The 13022-nt window shown below is 39.4% G+C and overlaps 1 protein-coding gene across 2 annotated transcripts in view; it reads left to right on the forward strand.

Moving 5' to 3' along the window:
- Positions 1–13022, forward strand: part of LOC148940672 (peptidyl-prolyl cis-trans isomerase H) — a 34093-nt gene that overhangs the window by 3452 nt on the left and 17619 nt on the right. The gene's annotated exons all lie outside the window — the stretch shown is intronic.

Here is a 13022-nt window from a genome sequence, read left to right on the forward strand (position 1 = left end):
GGGGGAGTGTCCTCCTCAAAAACATATTTTCTATCTGGAAATCAATTACGCTGAACAAAATGGCTATCTCAAAATTTTGATTGGATGTGTTTGGGGGAATGATGGGCGTCGGGGGGGGGGGAAAGTTGCACTCCAATCACTTTGGACTATTAAAAACGGCACTAGCCCTTTAACTTCCAATCGAATGATCCGGTTTTGAAGTTTCTACGACAACTCCTTCTATAAAAACCTTATAGGCCCCCAGGGCATATCTTAAAACCCTTGCCCTGAGGGTTATGGGGGAGTGTCCTCCTCAAAAATATATTTTCTATCTGGAAATCAACTACGCTGAACAAAATGGCTATCTCAAAATTTTGATTGGATGTGTTTGGGGAAATGATCGGCGTGGGGGGGGGGGGCTAGTTGTACTCCAATCACTTTCGACTATTAAAAGAGCACTAGCCCTTTAATTTCCAATCGAATGAGCCTGTTTTGAAGTTTCTACGACAACGACTTCTATAAAAACCTTATATGCCCCCGGGGCATAACTTAAAACCCTTGCTCTGAGGGTTATGGGGGAGATTCCTCCTCAAAAATATATTTTCTATCTGGAAATCAACTATGCTGAACAAAATGGCTATCTCAAAATTTTGATTGAATGTGTTTGGGGGATTAGTGGAGGTGGGAGGGGGGGGGCTAGTTGCCCTCCAATCACTTTCGACTATCAAAAGGGCACTAGCCCTTTTAATTTCCAATCGAATGAGCCTGTTTTGAAGTTTCTATGACAACATCTTTTATGAAAAATATTCTTTTCCCCAAGGGTATGAATTAAAACCCTTGCCATGAAGATTGTGTGGGAGTTTCCCCCTCAATGTTCTATTTTCTATCTGGAAATCAACCATGCTGAACAAAATGGCTATTTCAAAATTTTGATTGGATGTGTTTGGGGAAATGATGGGCGGGGGGGGGGGGGGCTAGTTACACTCCAATCACTTCCGACTATTAAAAAGGGCAGTAGCCCTTTAATTTCCAATCGATTGAGTCTGTTTTGAAGTTTCTACGACAACGCCTTCTATAAAAACCTCACATGCCCCCAGGGCATAACTTAAAATCCATGCCCTGAGGGTTGTAGGGCAGTGTCCACCTCAAAAATATATTTTCTATCTGGAAATCAACTACGCTGAACAAAATGGCTATCTCAAAATTTTGATTGGATGTGTTTCGGGAAATGATGGGCGTGGGGGGGGAGGAGTGGGGCTAGTTACACTCCAATCACTTTCGACTATTAAAAAGGGCACTAGCCCTTTAATTTCTAATCGATTGAGCCTGTTTTGAAGTTTCTACGACAAGGCCTTCTATAGAAACTTTATATGCCCCTAGGGCATAACTTGAAACCCTTGCCCTGAGGGTTGTGGGGGAGTGTCCTCCTCAAAAATATATTTTCTATCTGGAAATTAACTACGCTGAACAAAATGACTATCTCAAAATTTTGATTGGATGTGTTTGGGGGAATGATGGGCGGGGGGGGGGCTGGATGCCCTCCAATAATTTTTGACCATTAAAAAGGGCACTAGAACTCTCGATTTCCAATCGAATGACTCCCCTTTGGAGCTTCTACGACGACCCCTTCCATATGAAGTGCCTCTGGGAAAAAAAGTAAATAAATAATAATAATAATAAAACATTGGAGTCGTATGGCCTTTACTATAGGCAACGCTACAGCGTTGCCTCTGAAATGGCTCAAAGATCATATAACAACAAATTTAGTGTGTACACCCCCCCCCCCCACGGCCTGGGGGCAGGTGTTGTAAGTTGTGCCCTGGGGGTATATATGATTCTTATGGAAGGAATGCTCGTATAAACTTCAGAGAGGGCTCTTTTTATTGGAAATTGAAAGTTCTAGGTCACCATTTAAGAGTCAAAAGAGATTGGAGAGTAACCAGCCCCCCTCACCCAATACCTTTTTCCCAAAGGCATCCAATAAAAATTTTGAGATAGCCATTTCGTTAACAATAGTTCAAAGATCACATAAAAAGAAAAAATCCGGGGTCAACACACCCCAGGGCCTGGGGGCAGGTGTTGTAAGTTATGTCCTGGGGGCATATATGGATCTTATGGAAGGGATGCTTGTATAAACTTCAAAGAGGGCTCATTTCATTGGAAATTGAAAGTTCTAGTTCAGTTTTTAAGAGTCAAAAGAGATAGGAGAGCAACTAGTGCCCCCCCCCTCGACGTTCTTTTTTACTCAAACCCATCTGATAAGAACTTTGAGATAGATTTTTTTAAATAGTTCAAAGATCATATAACGAAAACTCCGGGGTTGACACAACCCCACAGGGCCCTAGGGCAGGTGTTATAAGTTATGCACTGGGGAATATGGTGTTATTATGGAAGGGATGCTCATAAAAACTTCAGAGAAGGCTCACTTGATTGGAAATTGAAAGTTCTAGTTCAGTTTTTGAGAGTCAAAAGAGATTGGAGGGCAACTAGCCCCCCACCCCAGGCATTTTAAGCTTTGCCCTGAGGGCATGTATGGTTCTTATGAAAGTGATGCTTGTATAAACTTCATAGAGGGCTCATTTGATACTAAATTGAAAGTATTAGTTCATTTTTAAGAGTCAACAGATTAGAGGACAACTAGCCCCCCTCCCCACGCCCTCGTTTCCCCAAACCCATCCACCACAAATTTTGAGATAGCCATTTATTTCTAAAATAGTTCAAAACTAGATAACAACAATTTTGGTGTCAACACAAACCCCAGGGCCCGGGGGTAGGTGTTGTAAGTGTTGTTCTGGGGGCGTATATGGTTTTTATGAAAGGGATGCTTGTATAAACTCCAGAGAGGGCTCATTTTATTTGAAATTGAAAGTTCTAGTACTCTTTTTAAGAGTCAAAAGATATCCGAGGGCACTTATCCCCCCCCCGCACATACACACCTTGTTCTCCCCAAACCCATCCAATAAAATTTTGAGATAGCCATTTGTTGAAAATAGTTCAAAGGCCAGATAAGAAAAACTCTTGTGTCAACGCAACGTCCATGGCCTAGGGGCAGGCACTGTAAGTAATGCTCTGGGGGCATATATGGTTCTTATGGAAGGGATGCTCGTATAAACTTCAGAGAGGGCTCATTTGATTGTAAATTGAGAGTTCGCGTTCACTTTTTAAGAGTCAAAAGAGATCGGAGGGTAACCAGTCCCCCCTTTTCCCAAATGCATCCGATAAAAATTTTGAGATAGCCATTTTGTTAAAAATAGTTCATAGATCATATAACAAAAACTCTGGTGTTGACACAACCCCTCAGGGCCCGGGAGCAGGTGTTGTAGGCTATGAAATGGGGGCATGTATGGTTCATATGAAAGTGATGGTCGTATAAACTTCAAAGAGGGATCATTTGATTGGAAATTGAAAGTTCTAGATCACTTTTTAAGAGTCAAAAGAGATCGGAAGGCAACTAGCCCCCCATCCACTCCCTTTTTTCTTCAAACCCATCAGATATGAACTTTGAGATAACCATTTATTTTGAAAATAGTTCAAAGATCATATAATGAAAACTCCGGGGCCGTCACAACCCCCCAGGGCCTGAGGGCAGGCGTTGTAAGTTAAGCCCTGGGGGAATATATGGTTCTTATGAAAAGGATGCTCGTATGAACTTCAGAGAGGGCTCATTTGATTGGAAATTGAAAGTTCGAGTTAACTTTTTAAGATTCAAAAGAGATCCGAGGATAACTAGCCCCCCCCACCTTTACGCCTTTTTTACAAATCCATCCAATGAAAATTTTGAGATAGCCGTTTTGTCAAAAATAGTTCAAAGATTGGATAAGAAAAAGTCCCGGTACCGATATCTTTTTCCCCAAACCCATCCAATACAAATTTTAAGATAGCCATTTTTTAAAAAAATAGTTAAAAAATTAGATAACAAAAACTCCGGTGTCAGCACAATCCCTCAGGGCGCGAGGGTAGGCGTTGTAAGTGTTGTCCTGGGGGCGTATATGGTTCTTATGAAAGGGATGCTCATATAAACTCCAGAGAGGGCTCATTTCATTGGAAGCTGCAAATTCTAGTTCTCTTTTTAAGAGTCAAAAGATATTCAAGCGCAACTCCCCCCCCCACACCCTATTTTCCCCAAACCCATCGATAGAAATTTTGAGATAGCCATTTTTTAAAAAATAGTTCAAAGGTCAGGTAAGAAAAACTCCTGTGTCGACGCAACCCACCAGGGCCCGGGGGCAGACACTGTAAGCAAAAATAAAAAAACAAGTTTTTTTTAACTGAAAGTAAGGAACGACGTTAAAACTTAAAACGAACAGAAATTATTCCGTATATGAAAGGGGCTGTCCCCTCCTCAACGCCTCGCTCTTTACGCTAAAGTTTTTCATTGTTTAAAAAAATAGAGTTGTGAGAAATTCAAAGTTTAGCGTAAAGAGCGAGGTGTTGAGCAGGGGACAACCCCTTCCATATACGGAATAATTTCTGTTCGTTTTAAGTTTTAACGTCGTTCCTTACTTTCAGTTAAAAAAAACAGTTTTTTTTTATTTAATTTTTGAACGTTTTTGAATTAATGCAGGTTTTGATTTTGGCTCACCGTACATGAATAATTAAAACAAAATTTGAGTATTAATTTACTTTTATTTGGTTAAATGGCTTTCTCGAAACCTGTTGAATTTTATTTACTAACGTTTTTATTAGTAATAAATATACGTAACTTACGAATTAACTTACGTAACGAACCTCTATATTCATATATTTTTAATACGTATATTAGAGGGTTCGCCCCCTAGTCAATACCTTGCTCTCTAAGCTAAAGTTCGAATTTTGTTCCAGTTCTTTAAAAATGACCCCTTAATTACAAATGCCGTTAATTAGAATAAATAGCTCTTATGAAAGTACTAAATAATCTCTGGCTTAAAGAGCGAGGTATTGACTAGAAGGTGAACCTAATCATATACATAATGTTTTCTGTCGTTGTAAGTTTTGATGTTGCTCCTTACTTTCAGTTGAAAAACTTGTTTTTTTTATATATATATTTTCTGATCTTTTTTTTAAATAATGCTGGGAAATCCGGTGCCCCCTTCATAGCAATGTCCCTTCCCCCATGAAAACTTTCTTCATGGAAAGATCCTCCCACATAACCCCCGACCCATTCCCCACCCCCCCCCTTACCAGAAAAAATCCCCCCTGAAAACGTCTGTATACTTCCCAATAACCAATACTATATGTTAACATTGGGTAAAGTACATAATTTTCAGCCCTCCCCCCGGGGACTTCGGGGGATTAAGTCATCCTTAAAGACATAGTTATCATATTTTCGACCATGGTGAACAAAATGGCTATCTCAAAATTTTGATCGGGTGACTTTGAGATAAAAAAATGAGCGTGGGAGGGGGCCTAGTTGCCCTCCATTTTTTTGGTCACTTGAAAAGGACACTAGAACTTTTAATTTTCGTTCGAATGAGCCCTCCCACGATATTCTAGGACCACTGGGTCGATACGATGATCCCTGGAAAAAAAAACCAAATAAATACGCATCCGTGATCTTTCTTCTGGCAAAAAATGCAAAATTCCACATTTTTGTAGATATGAGCTATCAAAATTCCGTTTTCTACAGTTTCGGTTACCATTGAGCCGGGTCGCTCCTTACTTACAGTTCGTTACCACGAACTGTTTGATGCTCTGGGGGCATATATGGTTCTTATGGAAGGGATGCTGATATAAGCCTCGGAGAGGTCTCATTTGATTGTAAATTGAAAGTTCGCGTTCACTTTTTAAGAGTCAAAAGAGATCGGAAGGTAACCAGCCCCCCCTCCATGCCTTTTTTCGCCAAATGCATCCGATAAAAATGTTGAGATAGTCATTTGGTTAAAATTAGTTCAAAGATCATATAACAAACACTCTGGTGTCGACACAATCCCACAGGGCCAGGGGGCAGGCATTGTAATTTATGCCATAGGGGCATATATGGTTCTTATGGAAGGAATGCTCGTATAAACTTCATAAAGGGCTAATTTGATTGGAAATTGAAAGTTCTAGTTACTTTTTTAAGATTCAAAAGAGATTGGAGGGCAACTAGCCTCCTCCCCCCTCCACGCCCTTTTTTCCTCAAACCCATCCGATAAGAACTTTGAGATAACCTTTAAAAAAATAGTTCAAAGATCATATAACGAAAACTGTGGGGTAGTCACAACCCCTCACCCCACCAGGGCCCGAGGGCAGGCGTTGTAAGTTATGCCCTGGGGGAATATATGGTTCATATGGAAGGGATGCTTGTATAAACTCAAGAGAAGGCTTATTTTATTGGAAATTGAAAGTTCTAGTACTCTTTTTAAGAGTCAAAAGATATCTGAGGGCAACTAGCCCCCCCCCCCACCACACACACCCTGTTTTCCCCAAACCCATCCGATAAAATTTTGAGATAGCCATTTCGTCGAAAATAGTTCAAAGGCGAGATCAGAAAGACTCCTGTGTCAACGCAACCCCCAGGGATTGGGGGCAGGAACTTTAAGTAATGCTCTGGGGGCATATATGGTTCTTATGGAAGGGAGGCTCGTATAAACCTTGGAGAGGGCTCATTTGATTGTAATTTGAAAGTTCGCGTGCACTTTTTAAGAGTCAAAAGAGATTGGAGGGTAACCAGTTAGAACTTTGAGATAACCATTAAAAAAAATAGTTCAAAGATCATATAAAGAAAACTGTGGGGGGTTCACAACCCCCCCCCCCCCCCTCCCCCCAGGGCCCGAGGGCAGGCGTTGTAAGTTATGCCCTGGGGGAATATATGGTTCTTGTGGAAGGGGTGCTCGTAAAAACTTCAGAGAGGGCTTGTTTGATTGGAAATTGAAAGTTTTTGTTCAGTTTTTGAGAGTCAAAAGAGATTTGAGGGGAACTACTCCCCCCCCTTCCACGCCCTATTTTCTCAAACCCATCCAGTAAGACTTTTGAGAGAGCCATTTTGTTCAAAATGGTTCAAAGATCCTATAACGAAAACTCCAGGGTCAACACAATTCGTTCAGGGCCAGGGTTAGGCGTTATAAGTTATGCCTGGGGGGTATATATAGCTGTTATGGAAGGGATGCTCGTATAAACTTCAGAGAGGGCTCATTAAGAAAAACTCCTGTGGCCAAAAAAAAACCAGAGTCGGGGGGCAGGCATTGTAACTTATGCCCTGGGGTCATATAGCCTATGGTTCTTATGGAAGGGATTCTCGTATAAACTTCAGAGAGGGCTCATTTGATTGGAAATGAAAGGCCTAGTTATCTTTTAAAGAGTCAAAAGAGATCGGAGGGCAACTAGCCCTCCCCCCCCCCCCTTTCACGCCCTTTTTTCCTCGAACCCATCCGATAAGAACTTTGAGATAACCATTTTTTTTAAAATAGTTCTAAAATCATATAACGAAAACTCCGGGGTTGACACCCTCCCAAGGGCCCGGGGCAGGCGTTGTAAGTTATGCCCGGGGGTATATATGGTTCTTATGAAAGGGATTCTTGTATAAACTTCAGAGAGGGCTCATTCGATTGGAAATTAAAAGTTCGAGTTCACTTTTTAAGAGTCAAAAGGGATCCTAGGGCAACTAGCCCCCCCCCAACGCCTTTTTTTAGAAACCCATCCAATGAAAACTTTGAGATAGTCATTTTGTCAAAAATAATTCAAAGGTCGGATAAAAAAAACTCGATACAACTCCCCAGGACCCGGGGGCAGGCCTTCTAAGTTATGCCCTGAGGGCATGTATTGTTCTTATGAAAGGGATGCTCGTATAAACTTCATAGAGGGCTCATTTGATTGGAAATTGAAATTTCTAGTTCACTTTTAAGAGTCAAGAGATTGGAGGGCAACTACAATGCGCGTGCGCGTATAAACTTCGGAGAGGGCTCATTTGATTTGAAATCGAAAGTTCTTGTTCACTTTTTAAGAGTCACAAGAGATCAGAGGGTAAATGCCCCCCCCCTCCACGCCCTATTTTCCTCAAACCCATCTGATAAGAACTTTGAGAGAGTCATTTTTTTTCAAAATGGTTCAAAGATCATAGAACGGAAACTCCAGAGTCGACACAATTCTTCAGGTCCTGGGGTAGGCGTTGTAAGTAATGCCTGGGAGGGTATATATAGCTGTTATGGAAGGAATGCTCGTATAAACTTCAGAGAGGGCTCATTTGATTGGAAATTGAAAGTTCCAGTTCAGTTTAAGAGTCAAAAGAGATCTTGTACTACTACTAACAACTCATCGCAGCACCAAACCGCCTGAGGCCAACACAGCTACGCACGCTCCTTCTCCACCCCACTCTACTCAAAGCCTCCCTTTTTACACCCTCCCACAAAGTTCTTTTTTCCTTTAAATCTTTCTTTATGGCGTCCTCCCAACCCAGACGAGGACAACCTGCTTTCCGTTTAGCCCTAGACGGTTGGCCGAAAAGAACAATCTTCGGCAATCTGTCATCCTTCATCTGCACAACGTGCCCTAGCCACCTTAACCTTTCTTTCATTATCGCCCTAGAGAGCCGTATTGAGCCACATTTTTCGTACAGCTTATTGTTTGAAATACAGTCAGTCAACCGGGTAAAGAGTAAAAGTAAGTATGACGGCACTTGACCCTTAAGGACCAAACCGGCGGTGCTGATCTCCGTTTCTTGGCCCTTCAGCCAGGAAGTCCAATGGGGGGAGGGGGCTGGGGAACCGGGTCAACCGGGTACCTTGAACAATCCTTAAGCAATTTCTCTGGAAAACATCTAGCAAATCTTCATCTGCTTTTCCGAGCGCCCATGCTTCAGAGCCATATTTGACCGCTGTCATCACTGTAGCTTCGAATATTCTAATCTTGGTTTGCAGACTTATATTTTCCTATTCTTCCAAACTTTTTTTAACTGTGAAAAAAAACACCCTGAGCCTTGGCTACTCTACTATCAATATGTACACTGCTCCCACCGCCTTTATTAGTAATCCTATTTAGGTAAGTGAAGCTGTCCACCTGATCAATCTTTTCACCCCCCAACGTCACCTTTTCATCTTTACTTATTCTGTAGTCTTAATGACTTAGTCTTCTTAACATTAATTTTCAAACCTATTATAGCACCCTGAATTCGCAAAACCTCTAAAATTTCATTTATTTTGCTCACACTTTCATCTAGGATGCTTAAATCATCAACATCATCTAAGTCCAGGAGACCTTTTCCTCCGCATTTGATTCCGTGGTCTCCCATTGCCTTTCCTGTGCTCCTTAAGACAAAGTCCATCAAAATAATCCATATAAAGGGGGATAGAACACAACCCTGCTTAACTCCTGATTTTTTACAAAACCAGCTGCTAACCTCATTTCCTACATTAACCGCAGCAGTGTTATTCTCGTACATAGCACTTATCCCTTTAATGAATTTGTCTGGTATACCATATAAGGATAAAACCTTAACTAAAGTTCTTCTGTCAATAGAATCGAACTCTTGCTCATAATCTATAAAACTGAGGACCAAAGGTGTTTGACAACTCAGGTATTTCTCAATTATTAACCTAAGAGTGAAAATTTGGTCGACACACCCTCTACCTTTTCTAAAACCACACTCTTCTTCTCTTAAAACTTTGTCTACGGCATCTCTCAGTCTAAAAAGTATCATCAAACTAAGTAATTTGCCACCTACAGAGACCAGACTAATGCCTTGATAATCACGACACTCATTTTTATCACCTTTCTTATAAAGTGGCTTAATTAAGGTTTTCCTAAAATCGTTAGGTACTTCCCCTTTTTCAAAAATCATATTTATAATCTTCAGTAACTTGTTTCTAACCTCAGAGCCACCATTTTTGAAAAACTCATTCACCAACCTATCGGTACCTGGGGCCGTATTATTTTTTAACCCTTTTAGTAAGGCCACTAATTAATCCTAACAAAAAAATCTTTCTTCACCTCCTAGGCATCAAAAACTTTTTAATTTACCTCTAGGTCTTTTCCTGCAACTCTATCTCAGTTTAGCAAATTCTCAAAATGTTCTGCCCATCTCTCTTTAATTCTTTCCTTATCGCTAATTATGGCACCATTCCTATCTTTAACTGGGCCAACCCGGATTGACTGTTCCCTCTCAATTTATTAACATGCCAGTACAATATTTTACTATTATGCTGTCTAGCTGCATCTTCCAGATCCTCGGCAATTTTATCCATCGCCTCCACTTCACACCTCCTTAGTTCATATTTTAATGTTTTCTCCACTTTCTTAACATTCCTTTTGTTTTCACATGATCTATCACTCAGATAATTCTTGTACAAGTCCTTTCTCCTTTGTATAAAACCTAAAGCTGTTTCACTAGTATTCTTAGCTGCAGTCCTAGCTTTCTTTCCTAAGACACCTTCAGCACCTTATTTTTCTAAAATTATTCCAACCATCTTCCACATTATCAAATTTTAAACTCTCAAGTTTAGTATTCAGCTGTCCCTGGAAAGATTATCTCAAATTCTCATCCTGGAGTCTACCAACATGATAACTTCCCAGGAGGTAGTTGCCCTTCAGAAATTTCAGCTTTAAATTAACTCTTGACACTACTAGATGGCGGTCTTTACTCTTAACATCAACAACAGCACTCCTATATCTCCATTATCTTGTATTGATCCTGCCAGTCTTTGGTTTACTATAACATAATCAATAAGGTTTGCTGTCTTACCATCACGTGAATACCATGTTAACTTATGAGCCATTTTATGACCAAACACCGTATTGTTTATAACTAGATTGTTATACCTACAAAATTACAAAATCCATTACTGTTTTCTTTTCCTACGCCAAATTTACCTAGGCTAGTATACCATCTATCCCTATTTCTACCGACATGGGCGTTAAAATCTCCTAGTAAAAACATCATATTTCTACCTGGGACTCTGTCTTATTTGCTGTTGTAACTGTAAGTAAAATTCATCTGAGTCACTAGTACCTCCGTCAGCCGGTTCTACAGGGGCATATACTACTATAACTGATATCCTGAACTTTTTAGTCATAAAATGAACAATTAGTATTCTATTATTAATACCTTCCCAGCCTAAACAAGACTTAGCAGCTTCCCTATTCATCATGAGCCCTACTCCCTGTCTATGTACCCCATCCTTCCTGCCTGAGTAAACAAATTCTATATCACCTAATTTCATGCTTCCTACCCCTGGGATATGAGTTTCTGAAACTCCTAATAAATCCAGTTCAAATCGTCTGAATTCGTCAGTCAGAATGTCGATACAGTGGTCATTTTTTAATCTCGTAACATTCCAAGTTACAATTTTCATGTTCTTTAAATCATTGAAATTATGTTGGCCTCAGGAAAAGCAATGATCCGGGATACCAGTGCAGGAGGGGGATCACATATCTTCTCAAGTCTACACCGAAGTGCTTAAGCCGACTTAGAACCGGACAGCAAGAAGTCCCTGGGACCTCCATGAATGGAGGCTTTGTGCAATCCTGGGCCCTCTTGGTCCCAACATTGTAATATATTTGTAATATAATTCGTTTTCAGTGAAGCGCCAATAACGCAGCAGACTTTAGGTTATTACAGTTAAGGAAGGGGGCAGTATCCAAACTCTTGTTTGTAGTGAAACTATATTCGTCTTGAACAATTTTAGAAACAACTAATAAATTTAATTGATGTTTGATGTATAATGATATTAATTACTGAAAGCTCATCAGTTCAAAATTTTACTGTAATTTTAATGTTTATTTTCAATATTAAGTACAAAAGAAAATATTCGTTATAAAATTCATTTTCAGTGAAGCGCCAATGACGCAGTATGTTTTAGACTTTCAAAATGAGAGAAGGAGGCGATACCCAAACTCTTGTTTTTAGTGATTTTGGTTCGTTTCAAGCTTGATTTGCATATTCAATTTAAGTTTCACTCTTTTTCAGATTTATATATTCATTTACATTAGTATCTATCGTATGTTTGTTTGCATTGATTGTTTATTTAATTTCTGTTCGTTTTGGGTTTAATTCATACTTCAATAGCAAAATATGTTTTTTTCGTTTCAAGATTGAATGCAAATTAAATTTAAGCATTAATCGCTTTAAGATTTATTTATTCATTTATATTATTACTTATTGTATGTTTTTTGCTATGATTGTTTATTTAATTTCTTTTCATTTTGGGTTTCATTTATTCTTTAATAGTAATTTTTAGTGGTTTTGAGTTTGAATTTTAACAGGTATTTTTATCTGCTTATTTCAAGTTTAAAATAGCCTTTACTTTTCTTTGAAAAACTTCTTTTTCAAAAAGTTTATTGTAATTAATTTAAGTAAAAACCTATAAAAGCATATACTCTATTATATAGCATAAGCTTATATCAAGGCCTATTTTTAGGGGGGGGTCTTGGGAGCCAGGATGCAATTGCATTGGTAGCAAATATTATGTTCAAAAAGAGCGTTGAAGAGGGTATCAATTGGTGTTACTCTTTGTTGTTTTATTTAAATTGAGTAATTTCACTTTATTACTCTTTGTTGTTTTATTTAATTAAATTAGTAACTTCAGAGAAGAAATCTTTTACCAACATTGCCCTTATTTTTCATAAAATTATGAAATGTATCTTCATAAACGTGCTCAGCAGGGTGTATTGTTGTTTAATGGCTAATACTTACCTGAATAACCTAATTTCACTTCAAAGTGAACTAAGGTCAATGGTGAACCTGTTCAAACTCAAGTAGCTACCCAAAGAAACGAAAAGGTTAGCCAAAATCATACTTGGAAGACTAAGAGCTTTCAGATGATATGCAGCCAGGACTGGTTTGAATCCCAAAGGTGAGGGGGAGGTTTAACAGCATCAACTCACAAAATTTAGGGATTTGGGGGGATGGTGGTGATTTTCAAAATCTAGAGGAGGCAATTTTATAGGTTTTTTTTTCAACAAAAATAATATAAAAGGTATTTTTCAGTGAAAATACTCCAAAAAGGTATTCTCAAAATCCGGGGGGGGGGAGAAATATAGGAATGTCGATACCCCCCCCCCGCCAATTGACACGACCAGGATAATCTCCCATTTAAACAACTTTCAGGTCATATTATATGATCCATCATCATCAACTAAAAGCTTAAAGACAA

Source organism: Artemia sp. Qi Xiang Cuo, chromosome 19, assembly GCF_049724085.1.
Source record: "Artemia sp. Qi Xiang Cuo chromosome 19, ASM4972408v1, whole genome shotgun sequence".
NCBI lineage: Eukaryota > Metazoa > Arthropoda > Branchiopoda > Anostraca > Artemiidae > Artemia > Artemia sp. Qi Xiang Cuo.